This window comes from Fundulus heteroclitus, chromosome 24 (genome assembly GCF_011125445.2).
Source record: "Fundulus heteroclitus isolate FHET01 chromosome 24, MU-UCD_Fhet_4.1, whole genome shotgun sequence".
Lineage (NCBI taxonomy): Eukaryota > Metazoa > Chordata > Actinopteri > Cyprinodontiformes > Fundulidae > Fundulus > Fundulus heteroclitus.
This window is the reverse complement of record NC_046384.1, coordinates 12,586,531-12,591,638: the sequence shown is the minus strand read 5'-3', so window position 1 is coordinate 12,591,638 and position 5,108 is coordinate 12,586,531.

The following is a 5,108-nucleotide window of genomic DNA, read 5'->3' as shown; positions in this document are numbered from 1 at the left end:
AGTCAAATAGCCTGAATCTTCTGAATTACTGCGCTGGCTCAAATGTTTGCTGGTAACAGCAAGACAGTTGACGCTGGTTAGCTTGGCAACGTGTCACAACAACATATATTACCGTAGTTTTCTCAGCCACTTCCTGTGAAAAACATAATATTTTAACAGTGAAAGAAAAACAAAGTATCAATAATCAGTTCATTAGTTCTTTCTTTCATAAGTGACCATGGTATGTATAAGGGGGATAATGCCCTTCGAGGTGTCCGTTATCACAAATGAATGGACTTTGGTCGGACGGTTCACGCCTCTGCATAGTCCATCCATTTCTGATAATGGACACCTAGTCGGGCATTATCCCTTACTTAAGCATCAGAAAAGTTCTGGCAGGACAGCAAAACTTCTGCAACCTGGATTGGCAACTGTTTGAGCAAAGGATGGAAGAAGAACGGAAGAAAAGCAAAGAAAGGATAGGTGGTCGAATGACAGCAAGTGGGCCCTGACACTTTAAAGCAACTCGACCCGCCATACTGTTTGACAAAGACATCACAGTAGTAATAATAATAACAATAATATTATTATTATTATTTAATATTATTATTATTATTATAAACCCAATTGCAAATAAAACTGCAAATAAATTAGGGAAGCAACAAGATTATTGTATAAAGTAGATTAATGCATCACCCAGTGCACCAGACAAACTATTGGGTTGGCAAACAAAGAGAAAAAAATTATCTCCTGTCGTAAGTCAGGGAGTGAGGTCTTAATATAAATTTAAAAAAAAAAACTCTTTTCATAATGTGCAGGAAAAAGGAAGAAAAACTATTCCAGCAAGATAACCTCCCTAAAATATTGAGAGGAGGCTTAATGAACATTTGAAGCCTTTTCTTCAGTCAACTTACCACTCAGGTTTTTGTATTAACCTGGGCAGCAATGCCACAGGAACATAAACTGCTGAGACAGACGCATAGTCGTGAATGTGTGATGATTTGTAGTTGTAGGAGAGCAAAATGTGTTTAGATGTATTGACAATAGGCTATTTAATTGTAAATTTAACAGCTGACAACCTATTAGAATAGAACAGGGGTTAAAGCAAAAATAATCAATTTGACTAAACATTTTTCTAGTCAGCCCATATATTCCCATGGACGTCATGCCACATTAGTAACCTAATTTGCTTATTGTGCAGAGTCCACTTTAACCAAATCTGGTAGTTCCATTGACAATTCCTGTATCTCTCCCACCTTCCAGCTTCAGAGCCTTGGTGTCATCCTGGACAGCCCTCTCCATCCTCTCCATCACTTTCCACATCCATAACATCACCTGGTTAAATTTCATATTTGCAGCATCAAGTTCTTCTTTCACACTTTTGGCAAACTGGTCCACAGTCCACTCACCTCTCCACTTTACGATTTCAAATCCCTTCCCTCCCCGTCCCCTAGAAAACCCTCAATAAACTGCAGCTAATTCAAAAGACAGCAGCTCGCATCATTACATCACCTACTTCACACCTGTACATTAACTCCACTGTCACATTCAATATAAATTAATATAAATCAATCCAGCACCCAACCCCCCCATGATGATCATGGGGGGGTTACACATGATGATCTCCAGAAGTTACTCATTAAAGTCCATCTACATGATGTGGAATTTAAAAATAAAGGCCCTTCAAAATTTGTACATTAAGTAAATTTGACCAAAGTTTATGTAAATGTTGCTACAGAACTGACCGTTTTCAGTGAATACTATAACTTCAGCATGACAGTAGAACACATCCAGATGCTGCTCAACCACTTTCATCCAATTCTGATGTGGAATTTCAACATGAAAGCCATTTAAAATCTCTATTTATGGTAATTTTGAACTAAGTTCCAGTCAATGTTGCAACTAAATAGTATATTTTCAGTGGATGCTGTCACTTCAGCATCACGGTAGAACACCTCCAAATGTTGCTCAACAAGTTTCATCCAATTCTGTCGTGGAATTTCAAAATAAGAGCCACTCAAAATCTCTATATATAGTCACTTTGATCTAAGTGCTGTCAATATTGCAACTAAGCTGTAAATATTCAATGGATACTGTTACTTCAACATGACAGTAGAACACCTCCAATTTTATACACCTGTGACTATGGAAGTAATTGGAACACCTGATTCAAATAATTTGGATAGGTGAGCAAATATTTTTGCTCACCCAAAATATTGTTTGACTGACTGTAAAAGATTGTTTGAACAGTCTTTTATTTTGAAATTCCACATCAGAATTGGATTGGTTGAGCACAGCTTCTGTTTAAAACCTTGAATAAAAAGTCTAGACGGAACTTTTTGTGCTCATTTTTCAAACGGCGGGAATCCGTCACAGCGACAGAGAACTTTAATCCCTGGAATAGAAGATCCATATACTGCACGTGTTAGGAGGAAGGATGTAAAGTGCAACTGCACCAAGACAGAGTAGGTGACCTTCTACAGTGGCGTCTTCTTTTTTTTGTGTCTTTTATGAAAAACTGGCCACCATTTCTACATTTTTGAAGCTTCACACTGTGAGTGTAGGTGCTCACATAGAATAAGATGGAAGTAATAATCCAAAAATAGGGCCAATTTGCTGCCCTGTCAGCTACTTTACGGATTTGTCATGCCAAGGTTATTCAAATTTCATCATTACAGACAGAGCACATGCATACTGTAATGTGAGATCAAAAAAGCTTCTTTAGCACAAATCCCCAAAGTGTTCTTTCCATCTCCCAGCAATATCCTCATCCATCTGGGATGCTGCATCTGTGTTTTCTTTCTTTATTCACAAACTACAAATCTTGACTCTCACCTGAGCTCTTATGGAGGCTTCAGGTGAGTATCTTTGTGAGAAACGGGGCCAGACGTAACAGTTTACACCAAGGAATTCGGGCATTTCATCACGGGAGAGTGCCGTGTTGGTTTGGTCAAGCTGTTTATTGTTATAGAGAAACTTTGTTAAAAGAAAAAAATAGAAATGGATGCGTAATATAGATGAAAAAAATGCAGTGCAAAGACAGTCAAAGAGTAACTATACGAACAAGGGAAGGTGTAAAGGGGAAAGAGACACAAAAAGTGTGAGCAGACAAGGAAAGGAGATAAGAGAAAATGGAAGAAGAGATAAAGAGGCATCAGAAAGGAAAGGAAACGATGTGGTTGGAAAACACACAGAGAAGAGAGTTGCCACTTTGCCACAGCAGCATTTAAAGCTGTAATGACAGGCCAGAGAGTGATAAGAGACTCTGAGTGGAGAGGCCACTATAGCAGCTCTCCTCTCCCTGCTAACAACTGTAATTATCCAAACTCCACACTCACTACTATTGATCTCTCCCTGCTCTCCTCCCCCAGCCGTGGAGAGTGTGTGTGCGCGCCTCTCTCTTTCTGGCGGGGTGACGCCAGAGAGCATCACTCTCAGCACAAGAGTTGTTCACACCTGCAGCCGTGCATGTGGAGAGCAGCGACGAGGACTTGGACAAACATGTGACAGCCGCAAAACACAAATATTGGTGCAGCTCTGGTGCTCCCCTCGTGGTGTGTGCGTATGTGTGTGTGTATTTCATAATGCATGTGTGTGCCTTCTTGTTTTCTCACACCTGTTTGGAGAACAGCTTGGCTTCAGTGTGGTTTATGTTAATACAGTTAGTACAAATGCACAGACTGGTAGATTTATCTGTAATTCTTAATTTCACCCATTATTCATAAATCTGAAAAGTTTTTATTCTTGATCATACAAACTTGAAGGTCAAGGTGGATGAATTTTACTGGGGGGGATGGAGGCTACAGCCCCGGGGGGAGAAAAGCTGCTCTTTAGCCTGTTAGTTTGTGTTTTGACGGTGTGGTACCTCTTCCCAGATTGCAGTGGGGGGGAAAAGGAAATACCCTGGATGGCTGCTGTTCCTGCAGATGGACTGTGCTCTCCATTAAATGCCCTCAGCATACAGAGAGTCCAAGTCAGTTCAGCTTCCAAACTTTTCTGTGCAGCCTTCAGACAGGACATCTTCCGCTGTGCAGCTCCTCTACCACATTTTACAGCTATGAAAGAGGATGCTCTCTATGATGCTTCTGCTTTTTAAGCTAGCCTGCTTCAGCTTGCTCAGGGAAAACATCTGCTGCTACTCCCTTCTTAGCAAGTCAGCTGTGTTTCTTGACCATGTCCAACCCTTGGTCATATAAGTATAGCAGATGTAGCTGAAGTCTACGATGACCTCTTATGCTTTGGTGGTGTTAAAGACCAGGTCTTTGTCCGCACATTTCTCCTTCAGTTGTCTGTATAAAGTCTGATTATTGTCGTAATTAGACCTACCACCATGGTATCACCTGCAGTCTTAATTACAGTCCTGGGAGACGAGAGAAAAGATGACCGGACTGAGCACACAGCCCTGTGGTGTGCCAGTATCCACGGTTATAGTCAGGAGTCCAATCCTGACACGGCATCCCCTGTAGATGTGTTTGCTCAGTATGCAAACTGGTGTCCATCCAGGTCTGTGGAAATGCTGCCCTTTATGTGTGCCAACACCATCCTGTCAAAGCATTTTACTGATGATGGATGTGCAGGGCAACTGAGCGGCAGTCATTGAAAGTACTGATGGACGTTTTCGTCACAGGGAGGTGGGAACAGTGGGTTGCTGCCTCAAGAATTAAAATTCCTGCAGAGAGATCAATAGTCTTGTCTTGAAAGGAAAATAAAACATGTTTCTAAACTTTATTCACAAATAAATGTAAATTGTGTGGTATTTATATTTATTAACCCCCTGTTTCCTCCTATAACCATAAATACAATCCAGTGCAAGGCAGTGCCTTCTGAAATCACCCAATTAGTAAATAGAACCCACCTCTGTGTAATTTAAACTTGGGATAAATAAAACTGTTTCTCTGAATAAACTGATGGGATGGGCAAGGAGAGCGCTGCTTACTTCAAAGCATGTCTATTAGTGGAACTTAGTTGAAATCCAGACTCAAGTTCAATTAAGAATATGTCATTGCTAGAAAAATAATTTTAAAATATGTTCTCTATCCAACTGGGCTATGCTTGAGCTATTTTCCCAAGAAGAATGGGCAAAAACGTAATTTTTTTTTACGGTTCTACAAAGTATTGATTGTTTAAAA